This window comes from Pan troglodytes, chromosome 4 (genome assembly GCF_028858775.2).
Source record: "Pan troglodytes isolate AG18354 chromosome 4, NHGRI_mPanTro3-v2.0_pri, whole genome shotgun sequence".
Lineage (NCBI taxonomy): Eukaryota > Metazoa > Chordata > Mammalia > Primates > Hominidae > Pan > Pan troglodytes.
This window is the reverse complement of record NC_072402.2, coordinates 88945317-88966754: the sequence shown is the minus strand read 5'-3', so window position 1 is coordinate 88966754 and position 21438 is coordinate 88945317. Positions and strand designations below refer to the sequence as shown.

The 21438-nt window shown below is 35.8% G+C and overlaps 1 long non-coding RNA gene across 1 annotated transcript; it reads right to left on the bottom strand.

Annotated features, from left to right (window-relative positions):
• Positions 1–1747: 1747 nt before the first annotated feature.
• On the bottom strand, positions 1748–14733 carry LOC134810020 (uncharacterized). The gene is made up of 3 exons (XR_010157085.1): positions 14645–14733; positions 2642–2677; positions 1748–1814 (listed from the first exon to the last, which is right to left on the bottom strand). It is a non-coding gene; the product is annotated as an uncharacterized LOC134810020 (long non-coding RNA).
• Between the last annotated feature and the right edge of the window lie 6705 nt (positions 14734–21438).

The following is a 21438-nucleotide window of genomic DNA, read 5'->3' as shown; positions in this document are numbered from 1 at the left end:
TAGTTTATTTGCGTAGAGGTGTTTATAGTATTCTCTGATGGTAGTTTGTATTTCTGTGGGATCAGTGGTGATATGTCCCTTATCATTTTTTATTGTGTCTATTTAATTCTTCTCTCTCTTATTCTTTATTAGTCTAGCTAGTGGCACAGTACAGTTTTTATCTAAAATAACGATACAAAAATTAGCTTTATTTTGCTAAACAAGTTTATAAAACAACCTTTTTTAAAGTAATTTCTCTAATGCTTTTACCAGAGGAAAATGTTTTTTTTTTATTTTTATCTATTTATGTTTATTATTTATTTATTTGAGACTGGGTCTCACTCTGTTGCCCAGGCTGGAGTGCAGTGGTGCAATCTCAGCTCACTGTAACCTCTGCCTCTTGGGTTCAAGTGATTCTCACGCCTCAGTCTCCAAAGTAGCTTGGATTATGGGCATGTACCACCACACCCAGCTAATTTTTGTATTTTTAGTAGAGACAGCATTTCACCATGTTGCCCAGGCTGGTCTTGAACTTCCAGCCTCAAGTGATCCACTCATCTCTGCCTCCCAAATTTCTGTGATTACAGCAATGAACCACCACACCCAGCCAATTTTTAGTTTTTCAATTTATCTTCTTTCAGATGGCAAAATCTGCCTACTTCCTTTGTCTCCTACAAGCGATGATAACCATCCCATCTATCCAACACCATCCACCAAAAATGGAAGCGATTTTTTTGTTTCGCTAGATCCACAGTCCCCTCTTAGTTTTTCTTGTATTTATTTCTTTCTTTTTAATGTCAGTTTTCTCCCATAGTTCAATGAAAAAGGCAGGGGTTTTTGAAAAAATGAGTAACTGACCTCTTTCTTACTGACCCAGGTGATCACCCTCACCTAATTCTTGAGCTATCTGTTGCCATTGAAATAGGGTCAATCTTCTCTAAACAGCAATTTCTTTAAAAATAATTTCTCCATCATGCCTGTAAAGTATCTATATCTTAACTATCTAACACATTTATTAGCACAGTTTTAGCAAACAGTATCACCGAAAACATCTATTAGAAAACTCATAGGTGATGACCAAATAGCTAGAGAACAGCATCGTAACTCATGAAGTGAAGAAAAAACTGGGGACAGACAGAAAGACATGAACTCTCTCCAGACAGACGTCAGGAGGACAGATAGGGACCTAGAGGTTTGGAAACCTTGCTGACATAAAGGTAACTGGCCTTAAATCCAAAGAACTGATATGACCTTAGTAGTACTGTCTCATAATAAAACAAGGTTATGTCTAAACATAAGGACATATACATTTCTATAGTAGAAATATGTACTATGTTTAGTAATATGAAAGTTTAAATATCATTTTAAATTGGTACATAAACAGAAAAAGTTTAAATTTTGGAGTTAAAAGATAAATATAATTTTGATTATTTTTAATGCAGAAAGACGATTATATACTGATATTACTTAAACATAACAAATAGATATTTATGTGGCTGTAGTAATTATTCAAATAGAAAATGCAGTCAATCATACTATATATAATATATAATATATATTTTCAGTGACCATAGAAGTATTTAAATGGCAGTTCATCATCATAACCACAACTTCAATGAAATTGCCTAGAAACCTATACAGTAACCATCTCGTGTATGTTCCACATATAATCTGAGCTTTTACAACATGACTCCTATGTAACTAGTATCATAATCATAATCAAAATTATATGCTCTGGCATTAATATAGACTGAATGTTTGTGTCCTCACCTCCTGCTCTCCACCATATGTTGAAGTCTTGACCCTCAGTGTGGTAATACTTGGAGATGAGGCCTCTAAGGAAATAATTAAGATTAAATGAGGTTATAGGAGGAGATGGGGGTGAGGAGCATAAATCCAGATCCAATGGAATTAGTGTCCTTTAAAGAAGAGACATCAGAGAGCTGGCTTGTTCTCTCCATGCGAAGATTGTGAAAAGGCCATATAAGGATGTAACAAGAAGGTGGACATATACAAGCTGGAAAGACAGCCCTCACAGAAATGGCACTGCAAGATCGAATTTCCAGCCTCCAAAATTGTGAGAAAATAAATTTTAATTGTTTAAGCTACCCATGATGACAACAACATGGCTCTCTTTAACAATCAAATATTAATATTAATACATGCAAGAACAGTATAAAATTATGCAAAAGTTATTGAAGTTTTAAAATTTAAATGTGGAGGAGAAAAAAAAACATATCCAAACATCCTTAAGATACCGTCTACAGGCTCCCCACTGTAAATCACAATAAATCCATAGGAGCTGCTAATATATACTATTTAAATATACAAATGATATCTTTTCTAGTAAATAGTTCATATATTAAAATAGTTTTCTACCTTATTTGCATATGTATATAAAACACTATGACAAAGATTTGAAGATAATATTTGCTTGTGCTTAAGATAATTTAAGCATTGCTGTGCATATTTTATTAAATTCCTCCGCTAATGCATCTTCAGTATGATGCAAAAACTCTAGGTAACTTACATGCTTGTATATATACATGCTTGAATATGTAGTTACTTTGAAAATCCAGAAATATGAAATAATGCTTCAGGGAACTCCATGTATGTCATGAATTTGATGAATTTTAATCCAAATTTACTTTGAAATACTCACATAATATTCATGTGTCTGTGATACAGTTTTTAATGCCTACAAATAAGAAGTAGAAGAAAATTAGTTTTTTAACTAACGATATTGACAATCTTACTTTTAAGGTGATTGAGCCCTGCATACCGTGAGATTCTAACTATTCTGATAATGTAATGTGAATCTGATTATTGAATTTTATTTGCACTCTTTGAGCATCGAAAACTAATCACAGTAATCCAAGTCTGTGCTGTTTATTTTTCCCTTAAAATACAAGGAAGTCAGGATAACATAGAGTTGTCTCTGCTGCTTAGTATTTTCTCCCTTCCTCTGACCCCATTTAAAAATGTTTGTTCCTGACTTTGTAAATACTAATATTTGTTGTCTGATAACAGGATATAATTCTACAAACAGTACAAAATTAGAACAGTAATAATACCATTGTCCTCTTTTATGAGGTAATAATTTGATTCCTACTAAATGAAAATAAAGACAATCTAATAAAACTAAGAATAAATGCTCAGAAAAATAATTATATTTATTATTTCACTGTCCTTACTTAGAGAATTTCTCTTCTGAAGGGGGCTTCCTAAGAAAGAAGTCTTGATGAAGGATTTGTAAATATGATTAGTAAACATCTCCAATGACAAAAATGGTCTTTTCAATCTTCAAAGGAATTTTACTATCTCCAAGGTTGTTAAGGTTAGTCCCAATTGTCCCTTTGTTTTTTTTAGTCTCAACTATTGCCATAACTCCAGAGAAGTAGTGCCTGATTAGCAGTAGTTAGAGAAAGGAATCAATTTACGTTATCTCCTCAGTTTAATAAGCATAACAATTCTAATCACAGCTTCTCTGCTTGTTGCTTCTCCTTAAGTTTTAGAATGTAATATAGACAATGTTTCTACTAGGTCGTAATGAGGACAGATATAGTAATTATAGCACCATATTAAATTTTTAGAAACTTTCTGGGAACTAGAGATAAAACATTGAAGGGGGAATAAAACAAAAATCTCTGCTTTTATTTTTAGGGGGTGAAAGGATAGAGATATTTATGAAAATAAATATTATTTATCATATTAAAATATAATAAATGCTATATAAAAAAATAAGGCAGTGGAAAGAATAAAGATTTCTGAGAATGAGTTTTAATTTCATATTGGTTGTCCAGTGAAGGCTTCACATTTGATAGGTGAGCACATGCAGTCTTTCCCCTCTCTGGCTTTCAACTTCTTTTTATAGATCTGTTCCTATAATACCCAAACTCCAATAACTCTTTGCTATGAACAGGAGTTCTAATCATTGAACATCAAAATATTTTTCTATTTTTCGACTTCCTATCACTTATGTGATGATTTATATTCTTTCAAAGTTTGATTTTCATGAAAACCATAAGACTCTCCTTTTATTATAATATTCTGTCAACTCCTGTGCTGCTTAGTTGCTTTTTTTTGCTCTTACTTGGAAAAGCTTTAATCCTGATTAAATTCAACTAACTTGCTATTCCTTTGCTGTCATCCATTCAGCTGAAAGTGGTTGGAGAAAACACACATACACACACACACACACACACACACACACACACACACACACACACGAGAGAAAATGGTCTCATATTCAATTTATGACTATGTCCACAAGAGGGCTCACTTTTTTTTTTAGCTTGTAAACTAAATTTCTATCTATTTGAAGCTATGTCACATCTATCTACCCATTTGTAACTGAAAATAGTAATAAAAAGAAAACAGACAATTTGAGTGTTCATTCCGTGAATATCTCAATTTTGTAAGCTCTTTTTAAAATTCATTTTCCTATAATGTGTCTGCTCACTGTGTATTTTATAGATTGTTGATTTCCCATTAGAATGATAAATTTGGTCTCTGTTCACAGTGATTGGTATTTCATGTTAATTAATGAAGATGAGAATACTCATTTGCTGAATAATATTATGATATTTAAAATGCTTTTTAAAGTGTATTTGGAAACTGATATACAAGTTATACATATTTTAGATGATGGGATAAAATATTTCATAATAGCTCATAATTATAATATCTTTACATTATATCTCTGCCATTTCTAAAGTTTTATTTTATTTTATTTTTTGAGACAGAGCCTCACTCTATCATTTGGGCTGGATTGGATTACAGTGGTACAATCGCAGCTCACTGCAACCTTGAACTCCTGGCCTCAAGCAATCCTCCAGTGTGGGCCTCCAAAAGTGCTTGGATTACAGGTACAAGCCACTACACCTAGCCTGTCTCTAACATTTAAATTTAAATTTAAAATATCCCTGATACTATTATTTAAACATTTGTTAGTGAAGAATGATTTCTTAAAAGTTTGAGATTAAAAAATAAGGAATGACTATATTCACTGATAAGATCTTTTTACATTTCTAAAGAAAGATTTTTTATATATATAATCAACATATTTTTATGTTTTTGAAATTATCTTACTACGGAAGTAAGAATCCAGAAGGCAGGAATATTCTTCTCATTTATAACTATGACATTATTCAATGGAAAGCATAAGGTAAATCTTTAATCTCCTTGTTAGGGAAGAGACAGTATATCAGAACAGAATACTAAATATGTAATTTTGATAGATTGAGTAGGATTAATACCTAGTCAAGGAAACCCTGTGTGTTTGCACATTTAGCAGATCATCTGAGCTATTAGAAAGTTTCATGTAATATATCATTTACTTAACTTGTCAACTCTAAAACTTTTTGAGCGAAATCATTTAACTCTCAGTAATAATGAAGAATGAAGAAGAAAGTACAAATAGATCAGATGGTAAATTATTAACATATGCCTATGTGAAGTCAGCTTTAGGGCTACTATACATCTTTGTTATGGGGTACATGAGAGAGAACAAATTCCATGCTAATGTCTCACTCAACCTCTGTTCAGTGTAGCTCTTTTTTGATAACACACAGTTTACTTATTCTAAAAGTTGATAAAGGCTCATGCATACAATAAGAACAAAAGTGTCTTAATTGGACTATCAATTCGAGTTGGGAAAGGAGAAACCTGGTTGGGCGCTTGGATTAAAAATATTTGTGAAAGACTTCAATAGGAAGGCAAGATGAGAGGATAATGATAAATATTACTAAGAGAAAATAGATAAATTGTAAATTTTCTGCCATGTGTACAATGCTTATAAGCCTTGGGGTGAGATTTGTCTGTGTTATTGGCCAGAAATGTCTAGTATATGTTTCTTCTCCTCTGTCTATTGAAGCATCCATATTTCATCAGCTCTTCTTAAACAAATTTCTACCCTTTGCTTGTTGGTTAAAAAAAACGACAGTACAGTTTAGACTCTATGAGCATAGACCCTGATACCAGAGTGCCCGAGATAGTTTCCTCATTCTATTGTCTTGGTAAGTTCCTTAAATTTCCTTTACTTCAATTTCCTCCTTTGTAAAATGGACCTAGTAAGAATTTCTACTTTATAGATTATTACAGTGATATTAAATAAGCTTCTATTTGAACACACCATAATCATTTTTGGCAAGAGGTATACTTTTTCAAAAAATCCTATTTTGTTCCTTCAAAAAAATGTAAAATAAGAAATTATTCTTTATTTTTTACTAATTTGAAAGTCTGTTACAGAGATTACAAATCCAAGCTATTTCAGGAGAGCTGGGCAGGTTCTGGGACAACAAGTACCAACAAGGTATATTATTTTCCAGCACCAACAACCTGGTAGGAAGTCCTTAATCTGTGGCTCCATCAGAGTATTGTCTAACACTGTGCCCCACGAGCCCAGAAATTAGAAAGCATGTGATATTAGATGTGGTGCTCAGGGCTTTGTCACTACATGCTGACTTCAGTCAAGAACAAGTCAAGGTAATTTCCTCCATCTCATGGACATTTACTTCATGAGTATCGGAGACAAATAATTCCTGGAGTTAATAAGTGAGTTCATGTTCTAGCAGTCAGGGAGAATGACACACAGACCAAAACATGCAGTCACTAGTGGAATCTTCAACCTCGTTAAGTTCCAGGAGGCAGTCCTGTCCTTTTGCAGCTGAAGTCCCGTTTAATATAATCCAGACAAACTTCCAGGTTACTGGTCCACCAAGACACATATGTGCTGCAAATTGGGGATTCTAATTATTTAAAACATTTTAATTTGAATACATTAAAATGGATTTAATGAATACATCAAATGGATTCAAATCCATTTAAACAGTCAAGGAAATTGGGGTGCACTTGGTCTCTCAAGTCACCCACTTGGCCCTCTTCAAAGTGTACTTTCCTTCCTTTCTTTTCCTTATTTTCCTTACTGCTTTAAAGCTTTTTAATAAACTTTCACTCCTGGACTGAAAAAAAAAAAAAGGAAAGAAATTGAAATATTGCAGTTGCTCATAGAAAAGTACAGAGTAGGGAGACAGACCAAGATGGCTGAATAGAACCCACTGGAGATTGTCCCCCAACAGAACGCCAAATTAAACAACTCTCCACCCAAGAAAGCACGTTGAGCAGAACAAAAAAACCAGGTGAGGGATCATATTACCGATTTTAACATAATATCAAGGAAAGAGGCAATGAAGAGTGTGGGAAAGACAGTCTTTCTTTGCCAACATTGCTTCTCTCCTACACTGTGTCAGTGCCTGGTGGGGAGAGAATCTGTGTGCTTGGGGGAGGGAGAGTAAAGTGAGTGTGGGGCTTTGCTTTAGAACTCAGCGCTGCTCTGTCACAGCAGAACACAACCCAAGGCAAAATTCTGCCAGTACTCAGGAAAACAGCATTTAGAACAGTTCCCTTTTTTCTGAGTCCACATTTTACAGTCCCTAAGTTCCTGTGAAAGACTATAACTTTAATATCTACAGCCTTTTCTGGGTTCTAAAAACTATTCTTCCCCTTGGCCTTTCAGACGTAGCAGTGGTAACAGCTTCATAATGTTTCTCAATTTAGGTACTTTTGCACCCTGTATAGTTCTCCTTAACCCTGTCAGTACCTTTAAAACACTCTGCTTATTAAGCCTGGTGGCAGCATGACCTTCTTACTTTGACAGCCCTATACATGATAAAACCTGTGTGCTATATACCCCATTATATTTTTAATTATATTTAAGATGAAAATATTAAAAATTATATAAATATTTATATATGCTTCACTCATAATATAGATCTAAATCTACATTCAAAAACACAACAATAAATAAAGTTGGAAGTTATCTACAGAGTAAATGGACAATAGAGTGGGTGGGAGCAGAAGTATTTGGACAATTCCAACATATACTTTGTATTTTCATTTGATGCTTAAAATATATAAAATAACTACCTGTACAAAATAAACTAAATAAAATTAGCACAATTATTAATGGCATTAAGATGTTTTAATTTCAAAGGTGAACCTCATTTTTTGTCCTAAATAATGAAACTATTATTAGTTTACTAAATTAATCTATAGTTTTTGTCGATCATGTTTCCTACTTTTCATTCTGTCACATTTTGAGAAACCAAGGCCTCCCTCTTTCTTACCTTATCACTAGGCAGAGATTTTAATATGATTTCAAGACAAAAAGGAGACTAAGGATGGGAGAAATTTCAGTGCAGCAATATATGGATAGAGGAAATGGTTTGATGTTTTCCTATTTTGACTTAATTTTGGTTCTATTTTCATTTTACAAAGGATGCATGATTTCCCAAGGCTCAAGAGAACCGCCTGGTATAAACATTTGCAAACACTAGTCTCATTATCTAGGCTTTACGGGAGACAGATGAAAGGTGATCTGAGTATAATGTATTGTCTCTGCTCAGGGGCTCAGGGTAAGATCACTGGGAGGAATCTGGATCCTGCCAGGCTGCATGTAGGTGCTGGAAACAAAGAAAATAATGTTTACTGACAGTGATTCTGAGATGCAATGATCCAGCCATCTATGCTTATGAGACACAATTGCTGTTACTTATGTGATCAATATAGGAAACATTCAATTTTACACACCCTAACATCATATAGTAAATATTTAATTTAGGAAGCAAGTTTCTGGGTATTGTATACTGTCTTTTGTAACAGATAGGGAAAGTGTCAATTTGTAAAAACTCTTTACCCCTATTGATTAGGAATTTATTATATAGAAATAATTTTTCTGTTTTATTTAGAATTCTTAATGGTGCAAATAAGGATGCTTCAGTCTTTCATCCTCAATTAAAAAAAAATCACTGAACTTCATGAAAGCAAAGGCCTCATCTCCCATGATTTTTAAAAATTATTTTTGAACTCAAGATAAGTATATACTTATAGGGAATAAGTTGAGTTTTAAAAATATGCTGCTTCTTCTTAATACTCTTCTCATGTTATTATTGTCATCTAAATATTTCCTATAATTTCTATATCTTAATCCCAAGAGTCCCAACAAAGACATATTACTTTCCCTAAGCAGCATCTCCAGGAGTAGTGTGTGGATTGCGGTGGGTCCACAGAGCCAATAGCCAGAGCGGTCAATCAATATACAAAGACATAAGTGGCAAATTTTCAGGGCCACCACAAATTGATTTTACTGTGTTTCCTCAGTCAGTATTACATTCTCTAATGATATAGCCTTCTTACAGGTTTTAGTATGCCACATAAAATAGTATCTCACAGTGTTTTACTCCATCCAAGGATATAAAATACTGTCGTTGAGAAGGCTTATTAAAGTAGCCATCACGCCAACTCCAAAATGTATGCTTATTCATCTGACATAAAGCATATCTACAGAACACGAAACCTTGCACAGTTGTTTCTAAATCATTGTAGAAGTGAAACAAATAAATCAGCCCAGAAGATTCCAAGGCTAGCAGTTTGCTTTTCTCCCTCTTTATTTTCTCTACACATCTTAGATATTTCAGATTGGAAAATATAATTCAATCAAATTGTTAAAAGGTTAATATGTTTATTACTATTACTCTAATCATGAATCTTTAGTAGTCATCAGAAACATTTCATATTTTTATTCATCAAATCTCAGGTTTAAAGTGAGTTGGGTTGTTCCTTTTTTACATTATTTTCCTTAAAAGGATCGTATCAAAAATCAGTATGTTACACTGCAATGATCTTATTTGACTAAAGCACTGTTAAAAGATATGAATAATTATTTTAAGAATATTAATCAAAATATTTGTATTGAAGATATCAAAGGGAAATGTTCCACAATTGAAAGCAAAGTATGGGGAAAATTATCTCGCATATGGCTGAATATTATTGCTTATTTGTCCTACATGTTTAAAACTAGAAGGACATATTATGCAATTCCAGCAGGCAATTGAGTCAGACTACCTAGATTTAGATGTAAAATTTACAAATTTCTAGTTTAGTGACCATGAGTAAGGCATCCCTCTGGACCTTAGTTTTCTTATTTGCAAAATAGGTGATGTAATATAAACCACCACATAAACTCATTGAGGAGACCAGTTAGCATGCATACCATTTTATAGAGCCCTGCCACTGTTTTGTTTTTGGCTTAAAAAATTGTTAGTTTAATATTTGATATACAATGCTATTTTTGTATCACACAGAATATGTGAATGATTAACCTCATGGAATAACAATTTATAACACTGACATTCTGCCAATGGTGGATAATTACAACGAAAGTTCATCCATTGTTCCAGAACAAATTATTGCAGTGTATGATGTTTAAGAATAAGTAGAAAGAGTGAAATCATTATCTCTAGTGTTGTTTTTAAAACTTCCATGATTTTGATAACACTGTGAATCTGAGAATAACTGGCAAGTAGAATACATTAAACCTATAACAAGGGTTCTTAGTGGAGTTGTGGAAATAACTATTCTATTATAGGCTTTGCTGATCCTATAGGAGAACAAATAGCCAACATTTAAAGGTTCCATAGAGAGAACAATCTAGCACTTTGGCCCACCTGGATATATTTCTTCCTATGAAGCTACACATATTATTAATACTAGCATACAGAAATGGGCAAAGAAACATAGTATTACATGAATATAGTATATTCCCATCACCCTCAATGCAGTGATCTTATGGAAAGTTTGAATAAACAATTAAGTCATGTGTTCTTTAATTCAGGAGGTGAGAAAGGCTTGAAAGCTGTAGTACAAATCTGTTCTCCTGTTGCAGGTGAAAGAAGAAAAGAAAGAACACTACCGGAAAGCTTTCGGAATTTCTACATAGGTATACGTGATGACAGTAATAGAATTATGCAACTTTATTACCTCCCATATTTCTTGAAAACTTTTATTTTGTTTTGACTGAGTTGATGTTTAAGCATTGTGGCTACACTCAGCCAGTAGGAGAAGTCACTGCAAAAGACATGAATCTATACCATTGAATTTGGCTTGTGCGTTCTTAAAAGAACCTTGGGGTCACTTATAACGTGTTCCCTTGCAGTTAAAATAGCGTTAGTTGTGACTACATTAGCAAACGGAAGGACAGTTGTGCAATTTTTACCTGTCAAATCCTATGATACTTTCCAGGGGATGAAGCAGAGGAGAGATCATACCGATGTTGTTACGGTTTGCTGAGTAAGTAATACTGCCAAAGCAGGCTATTCTGTCAGGGCGAGTTAAATGAGGTAATAAATGGAAACTGATGGAGCTTATGACAAATGTGAAGAAGACACACAAGATTGTCTCAAAGAAATACAGTCATTCTTGTCTTAGTTCATTTATGCTGCTATAACAAAATGTACCATAAACTGGGTGGCTTACAAACAATAGAAATTTATTTCTCACAGTTCTGGAGACTGGGAAAACCATGACCACGGCACTGGCAGATTCAATATCTGGTGAGCGCCCATTTTCTGGTTTATAAATGACATTTTTATGTTGTGTTTCCACATGTTGAAAGGGGCAACGTGGCTTTCTGGAGCCCCTTTAAGAGCACTCATCTCATTCTTGAGGGCTCCAGCCTCATGAGCTAATTACCTCTCAATGGCCTCACCTTCTAATGGCATCATATTGGTAATTCGGTTTCAACAGATAAATTTAGGAGAGGCAGGAACACTCAGACCCCAGCAATACTCTAAACAACTTCTCTCAGGCTTGGTGCAGACAATGGGTGATGTAAAGTGAAGCTGCCTAAATTACTCCTTTTTCCAGTAAAAGAAAATAGGTCTCCTGCATACTTAAAGTGTCTACCTAAAGACTTCACCTGAATGATCTGGATTTAAGGATTTAAGGTGTGATGGGGCACCAGTCTAAGGTTGACTGGTTGGAGCTACCATTTGACTCATGATATTAGGATTATATTAATTGTTGTTGTTGTATTTTTTTCAGATACCTGGAGAAAAAAATATTACCTTTAAATCATTCATGGCAAAGGCTACTGAGCAGCTGAGTATATGCACACGATGTCACTATGAATTAAGTGACACATTGCTAAGACAGATATGTGCAGGGGATGAGAAGCAAATTTTTGCCACCTGCCCAGTTTGTCATAGCTTCAATCTTTCAACTTTGTCAAATCTGAAGGTGAATGAAATGTCTGAAAGAGAGGATAAGACCTGAATAGACTTGAAGAAAGTGGGCACAGAAATGGCCCAAATCACTGGTAATTATCCTCATATGGGCCACTCATGGGGCGTCCTATGCAGCAACCAGATTGAGCTGTCTTCGTAAAAGAATGGGCTCTGTTGAAATTTTCATGACGCATCCAATGTTTGGGTGTTCTTCTTGTGCATAAAACTGTACTCATGACAATTAGAGGAACATTGGGTTTAATCAACACTGGCCCCAACCAAAACAGATGAGTCTTGGAAAATTTAGAAACTATATTTGGATTACTGAGTCGTCTGAAAGTGTCCTTCCAAGATGAAAAAGATTTGCTAACTATATAGGAACACTAGAGGGAGCCCACTTCCAAGAGACTTCATGTGGCTGGCAGTTGATAAAGGTTATGAAGTGATTCATGAGCGGACAAGACATGTTTTCAAACCAATATGGCATCACATTCATCAACCACGCTGGTGGAGGCCTTTACTCTCACTCAGGAAGGAGTGCTAAAAATGTACATTACTATAGAATCTGAGAAAGTGATGAAGAGTTCTAGGGGACTAGTTTAGTATAGAAGGAGGCAGTCATTTACAAAAACTCTATGGTAAGCCTAAGCTATGGAGAAAAAACTAAAAAAAAAAAAAAGGCTGTCGGAGAATGTGGCTTTCACTGAAATATCTAAGAGTTTATGTCCCATGGAAAAAAAAGTCTTTCTGTAGGGGGCAGATGTGTGGTTCATAATGATACCTAAAAGTCTGTTTTTATATAAACCTGTAATATAATTATGTCAACAAACGACGTGGAATCTAAAATTAATTGAACAGTGGTTTCTTGTCATCAATCTAGTCACTAAAACTGTATGTCGCAAGAAAATCATTCATTTGCTTCTTGGAAATAAATACAAATATAAATCTGTAATTTTACTAGATGCGTGATGTGTCAAACATTATTTTAGTCACTATGCTATGGTTATACACAGTAAAAAACTGCATGTAAGTACACTGATAAAATTAAATTGAAATCAAACTTCTTTGCATGGTGATCAATTATTTTGGGAGACTAATTTGAATCACCTATCTCATGTGATAACTAACACACTTAATTGTCAGAAAAAGCAGAGCAGTTGGCCTTAGAAAAAGCCAGCACCTCTATTTAAGTGTAGTAATAAAAATATTCAAACCATTGGTGAATATGGGAGAAATAATCTAGCCAATAGTGCAGCCCTGATTTATACCTGGTTCATAGCCTGCCTTTCCGAGTCACATCTCAATGCCTGATTTGTTTACTAGTGTCTCTCTTATTTGGTATGCCCTTTCTTCAGTGGTCTCTTTCCACACAACCTTAGTCACAATGGACACACACATACACACACATACGCCACATCAAACACACAAGTAAACATTTATTTATCCCGTAAATCTGCTGCTCAGTAATTTAGGCTGGGCCTCATCTGGTGATTTTGCCTATCTTGTTTTACCCTACCCAGATCAGATATCTGATAGTCAACTGGTTGTGAGCTGAGACAACTCAGGGTTACTGGATTCGGTTCTACCTATCGTTCCTTTTCTAGTAGTCTAGCCTGGGTTTGTGTTTATAAAATGGTAGTGATGCAAGACCAGGAAAAGTCTAATCACTCAAATGATCCCCAAGCCTCTGCCTTCAACGTGTTTGTGAGCAACATGCCCAAGTCAGATCCATGTATGAGAGCGCTGCCTGAGTACTTGGAATAGGAGAAAAATATAAACAGTGTTATAAACTGAATTGAAGATTTCCCAAAATTTATATATTGAAATCCTAACCTCTAGTACCTCATATTACTATATTTAGAGATAGCGTTTTTAAAGAGGTAATAAAAGTTAAATTAAATCTTTGGGGTAGGGTAGGTAATACAATATAACTGTATCCTTAGAAGAGGAGGTTAGGACACACACATACACACAGAGAAGAATGACCATGTGGAGACAAAGGGCGAAGACAGCCGTATATAAGCCAAAGACAAAGGTTTCAGAATAAAACCAAACCTGCCTACACCTTGATTTCAGATTTCTCACCCACAGAACTGTGAGAAAAATTTTAAACTTTTGTCATTTAAGTCATACAGGGTCTGGTACATTATCACGGAAGCCCTAGCAAACTAATATAGGGAGAAATAAAAAATGCTATCACAATATGGTGAGTCCCAGGATAAGGGCCTCAACATTCTTACACAATCATTTTATCAAGCTTAAATTACAGGACTTTATGAGTCACATCAGGTCTAGATGTAGTTCCCTTTAAAAGGCTGATCTGTAAAGTGAAGTGCTATGGTTTTAATATTCATCCCCTCCAAAACTTCTGTTGAAAATGTAATCTCCAATATGGCAGTATTGAGAGGTGGGCCTTTAAGAGATGGTTGGGTCATGAGAGCCCTGCGCTCATAAATTGATTAATTCATTCATGAATTAACAGATTAATGGAATATTGGGTTAACATATTGAACAGTTATCATGGGAGTGATGCTGGTGGCTTTAAAAGAGGAAGAGCGACCTGAGCCAACACATTTAGTCCCCTCACTGTGTGATGCCCTTACCCAACTCAAGACTCTGCAGAGGATCCCAACCAGCAAGAAGGCTCTCATCAGATGCAGCTCTTCAACCTTGGACTTCTTAGCCTCCACACCTGTAAGAAATACCTTTCTTATTAAATAAATAACCCAGTGTCAGGTATTCTGCTACAAACAACAGAAAATGAACTAAGATATTAAACTAAAAGATATCTTCCTCACACATACCCAAATGTAGTCTTGCAACAGAAACAGAATAACACCAAAAAGAATCTGCATTCAAAAAGATGGAAAAAGCGAGGCAGCTGTTCAGAAAAGAGCTCAGGGAAACTCTGTTCAAATCATGCACATTCCCCGGGTTTTAAGATTGGCTCTTTGCCCAACACCTGGCCGATGACCCCTAAGTCCCTGGAGTATCTTGCCTGGTGTGTGTGTCTTCATACACTTGAGTTTTTGGGCCATGACAGATGGTTTACACTAATAATGTTATTTATGGTAAATGTCCGCAGTTTTGGGACTTAGCTGAGCTCAGTCACGTGAGCACTGCATGCGTTTGTGAATAATCCCCAATGAAAACCGTAGGCGCCAACGTTCGGGTGGGCTTCCCTGGTAGGCAATACTGTGCATGCGTTGTCACACACTGTTTCTGTGGGATATAAGCACTGTTCATACAAATCCACTGGGAGAGGACAGCTGGAAGTCCATGCCTGCTTTCTGCTGGACTCCATCCACCCTGTGTACCCTGTTATTCCTTGCTGATTTTAATCTGTTTTCATTTGCTGTAAGTAAACTGCAACTGTATTAACACTTTTCTGATGTCTGTGATGTTTTCAAGTGAATTAGCAAGCCTAAGTGTGGTCTGGGGAACCCCTGAGAACAAAACAAATGATAAATTTTAAGATGAGGGCTCAAAATTGACAGTTATTTACACCTATATTCTATGAACAAAAGTTATAATATGTATTAGTTGTCATCATTCTTTCACTTGAAGCCAAATCATTTCAATCTCTGCTTCTGTGGCCACATCCTATCTTGTTTTATGTTGTTTTGTTTTGTTTTTCAGACAAGGTCTTGCTTGGTTGCCCAGACTGGACTTGGAGTGCAGTGGTGTGATCTGGGCTCACTGCACTGCAACCTTCGCTTTCCAGGCTCAAGGAATCCTCCCACTTTAGCCTCTTGAGTAGGTGGGACTACAGGTGTGTGCCACTATGCCCAGCTAATATTTATTTATTTATTTATTTATTTATTGTAGATACAGGGTTTCACCATGCTGACCAGGCTGGTCTTGAACTCCTGGACTCAAGCTATCTGCCAACCTTTGCCTCCCAAAGTGCTGGGATTACAGATGTGACACCCTGGACCTGGCCCTTTCTCTCTCTCAAAATTACTTCTACCTCTCTCTTATAAGGATACATGTGATTGCATTTAGGGTCCAAAGAATAATCTAGAATAAGCATTTTCTCTAAAGATTCTTAAGTGAATACAGTCATGCCTCCCTTAATGACAGGGATATGTTCTGAGAAATGCATCTTTCAGCATTTTCATTGGTGTACAAACATAGAGTACTTATACAAGCCAAGATGGTATAGCTCACAACAAACCTAGGCTACACAGTACAGCCTACTGCGCCGAGGCTACAAATCTACACAGCATTTTACTATACTGAATACTGGAGACAATTGTAACACAATGGTAATTTATTTATTTTTATTTATTTATTTTTAAGATGATAGTCTTGCTCTGTTGCCCAGGCTGGAGTGCAGTGGCATAATCTCGGCTCACTGCATCCTCCATCTCCTGGGTTCAAGTGATTCTCCTGCCTCAGCTTCCCAAGTAGCTAGGATTGCAGTCGTGCACCAGCATGCCCAGCTAATTTTTGTATTTTTAGTAGAGACGAATTTCATCATGTTGGCCAGGCTGATCTCGAACTCCTGACCTCAGGTGATCCACCCACCATGGCCTCCCAAAGTGCTGGTATTACAGGCATGAGTTACCATGCCTGGCCCCTAAATATATTTAAACATAGAACATGCAGAGTAAAAATATGGTGTGAAAGATGAAATGTGGTCCACCTGTACAGGACATTTAACATGAATGGAGCTTTTAGTACTGCAAGTTGCTGTGGGTGAGTCAGCAAGTGGGTGCTGGGTGAATGTGAAGGTCTAGGATATTACTGTACACTACCGTAGACTTTATAAACACTGTACACTACCGTAGACTTTATAAACACTGTACACTACCGTAGATTTTATAAACACTGTACACTTAAGCACTACTAAATTTATTTAAAAATATTTACTTTCTTCTATAATTAAACTTAGCTTACTGAAAGTTTTTATGTTATAAACTTATTTTTTTTACTTTTGACTCGTACTCTTATAACATCCAAAAACACAAACACATTGTACAGCTGTACAAAAATATTTTTCTTTATATCCTTATTCTATAAGCTTTTTCCAGTTTTTAAATTTATTTTATTTATTATCAATTTATTTTTAAACTTCTTTGTTAAAAATAAGACACAACCATGCAGACTCACCTAGGCCTACACATGGCTAGCATCATCAACATCAGTTTATTCTACCTCCACATCCTGTCCCCCTGGAAGGTCATCAGAGGCAATAACACTCAAGGAGCTGTCATGTCCTGTGATAACAATGCCTCCTGACGGACCTGCCTGAAGCTGCTTTACAGTTAACCTTTTTTTCTTTAATAATAAGAAAGCATACACTCTGAAATATAGTACGTTAAATATTAGGTGACGGGAATTTTTCAGTGTCATTATAATCTTATAGGACCACAGTCATACCGTGTATGCAGTCCAAATTGTGACAAGAAACATGACTGTAAGATACTTTTCCAAATAAGGTAATATTCACAGGTGTCTGGGATTGGGACATTTTTGGGGCCATCATCCATTCCACATAAGGCAATGGCCAAAGTCAAATGGTGGGCAGCAGACTCCATCCATTGTAAGGATATGGCCACAGTGTAAGTTTACAACACAACAAGGGGCTACTAAAAAGTTGGGACCAAAAAAAAAAAAAAAAAGAATTGCCATCTTTTACATAATGAGTCATGGTATGCAAATTTTACATTTCCCTAATACCTAAACGTCCCCAAATCTCATTCAACTGTTCTTGTCAGGCTTAAAGCCTAGGTTCTCATGATCTACAGAAAAGTTATCCCGTTTTTAAAAATATTTTAAGATATTTTTAAAATTTTTGTGGGTACACAGTGGGTGTATATATTTATGGAGTACACAAAATATTTTGACACAGGCATGAAATGCATACTAAGCATATCATGGAGAAGGGGGTAACCATTCTCTCAAGTATTTGTCTTTTGGGTTACAAACAATCCAATTACACTCTTTAAATTATTTTTAAATGTACAGTTATTATTGACCACAGTCACCCTGTTGTGCCATCAAATAGTAGATCTTATTTATTCTTTCTACTTCTTGTACCTATTAACCATCCCCACCTTTTCCTCCACTCCCTCACTACCCTCCCCAGCCTCTGGTAACCATCCTTCTACTCTCTACGTCCATGAGTTCAATTGTTTTGATTTTCAGGTCCCTCAAATAAGTGAGAACATGTGATGTTTGTCTTTCTGTGCCTGGCTTATTTCACTTAACATAATGATCGCCAGTCTCATCCATGTTGTTGCAAATAGCAGGATCTCATTCATTTTTTGTGGCTGAATAGTACCCCATTGTGTATATGTACCACATCTTCTTTATCCATACACTAATTACAATTATGGAATCTTAGCATAAACTAAACACACTCTCATTTTAAAAGGGAAAACAAAGAGGAGGTGCATATCATACTCTGTGAATATTGTGAAATCTTGCTGAGAAAATGTTATTAGGTTCTGGGAATTTTCCTTGACTTAATTCTGCTTTTGATCCCTGGGAAGGGCTTCTCCAACCATTTCTCTTTATAGTTTGAATTTGCTTTCTGGGGAGATTTCCTTCCCTATGATATGCTGGTTATTCAAAGAGATCACTGAAAAATATGCCCTTCAATCAACATTTTCAAAATATTTTCTTCTTACAGAATGTTGGGGGGCAGGGCAGAGATATTTATCACTTTTTACATTTCCCATCAACTTTACTCAGACTGGCAATTCTTTTGTAAATACAAGTTTCTCAAATATTCATTAGCTTCCTTGATTTTTGATTCAAGTTTACTCTGTAGCAAAAGCCAGAAGCAAAATTTATGTCCCAACTTCCCTCTCCGTCTAGGCTTGTTTACTCCAACTATGGGTGTGCCATGGCTGCTAGGAGACCTAAAGCCTATTTATCCAGCAGAAACTATCTTCTGGGGAAAACCTGAATTATTTTAGAATTTTTAGTAAATATTTTCATAATAACAATGTTGATTTGGTCTTATCCTTTAGGTTATGTCTTAATGTGAAAATATTTAACCGACATGAGAGTCTGAACATAGAAAAAGTTTTATTTTCCAAACTAGCAAATTCTGGTCCCTGCATATTAATCTCTAAATTCTACTTTGAAGCTTTTCCGTTCTTTTCTGAGTTAATTTCTGAGTTAATATCTTTCTTGTAGTACCACAATATCTCATATAATCAATATGCTGCCTGGAAGACTCTGTTTAAATCTAAAAGCTCATTTATACATTTTCTACCTTCTAATTTACTGCAGGTGAAGAGCTGTACTAAATAATTTGCTACAGAAAAACGCGGATTGCCCTTTTCCCAGCCTACTATTTTCCTTTTTGCTGTGTTATCCCAACCTTCTCTAATTATTTTCTTGTCATTTACTAACTTCTTTTAATAGTGTCCCCATCCCCAGGACCTGGCACAAAATTACTGCTACATACTTTAAGGTTGTCTTATGGTGGCATACCTCTCTGGGCATTAAAAAATGGATTAATCTGGGGTTTTATCATTTATAAAAAGTCATTACCTGATTTTGAAAACCTGAGAATACTGTATTAGTCTCTTCTCATGCTGCTAATAAAGACATACTTAAGACTGGGTAATTTAGAAAGAAAAGAGGTTTAATTGACTCACAGTTCCACATGGCTGGGGAGGCCTCACAATCACGTTAGAAGGCAAATGAGGAGCAAAGTTATGTCTTAATGGCAGCTGTCAAAAAAGGGAACTTGTGTAGGAAATCTCCCCTTTATAAAAGCACCGGATCTCCTGAGACTCACTCATTTTCATGAGAACAGCAGAGGAAATACCCACCCCCGTGATTCAATTACATCCCATCAGGTCCCTCCCATGACACATGGGGATTATGGGAGCTACAATTCAAGATGAAATTTGGGTGGGGATATTGTCAAATCATATCAAATACCATAGCAGCTAACATACACAAATGTGAGGGGAGCTACAGAGTGAAGTTCTGGAAAAAGAAAGTTGTAGTATCAGAGAGCTATTGACCATTCCAAACTAAAGCATTAGCACAAAGATACGGACTGTGTGCAGTTGCTATAATCAAGTTATCTTCTTTTCAGCTGCAAACTTTGAAATTGGTGCTTCCCTTGAAGGGCAGTTGTTTATATTACAAAGATATATCAGTTTATACAGATCAATTAAGACTTTAGTAGATTGCCTATCTATTTGTTTTCTAGAGACAACGTGATTGACTAGCCAATGTCATATGTCTCTGAGAGTCAGACTATTTTGATTACTGCTTTGGAACTACTGTTTATATTCACCAAATCTTTGACAATTAAAATTAACTCAGCTCCTGCTCTTGATGGCTGTTGTGAAACCTTGATTCTTGTCTTCTTAGTTTAAAAGAATTTAAACAAGAGACATACAACAAAGGAGATACAGCATAGAGTAATTTATTGCCAGGAGAAAGAATACTCTAAAAGTTAGGTGAAGAATAGACAGTACACACTGAGAGAGGATTCAGGATGGGCTGCTCATCAGGATGAGACCACAAAACCGACACTAGGAATACTCCCTTTATGGGCACTGTATAGTCCATTTTCATACTGTTATAAAGAAATACCCAAGACTGGGTAATTTACAAGGAAAAAGAGGTTTAATGGACTCACAGTTCCACACAGCTGGGGAGGCCTCACAATCATAGCAAAAAGCAAAGGAGGAGCAAAGGCACGTCTTACATGATGGCAGGGAAGAAAGCGTGTCCAGGAGAACTGCCCTTTATAAAACCATCAGACCTTGTGATACTTATTCACGCTCAGGAGGACAGCACAAGAAAAACCCATCCCTCTGATTTATTTACCTCTCACTGTGTTCCTCCCAGGACATGTGGGAATTATGGAAGTTACAATTTTAGATGAGATTTGGGTGGGGACACAGCCAAACCATATCAGAAGCCTTACATAATTATTCATAAGGGAATGGGAAGAAGTGTTACTAGTAAGCATGTTATTATGGGTGGTCCTCTGGGTGCACATGTGCAGTAGCTGTACATGCTTTTTCATACATTGGATATCTCATTAGAATGTTAAATCTCCACCCAGGGGTGTGTTTTTTACTATTATAATGAGTAAAAGATCAGTCCAAGGTCAGGTAAAATCAAAATGCACATGCTCTCTACAGGGAAAATTTCCTACTGAAGATAGCTTTGCTTGAATGATCTTGACTACAATGTGAATGCTGGGGCTTATTTTGCTGACTCTATGGTTACTATGGTTGCTGCATCCAGAGGATGTGGTTGCTTCTTTGACCACATATCCTGCTTCAGTGTCACTCTGTAATTTTATTATCACAATTGCATTTAAGGATCCTAGTTTAATGTTAATAGTTCCCACTATAATTTCTGTCATACAGAGAAGAGTAAACACAGAGCACATTAAGGACACTGG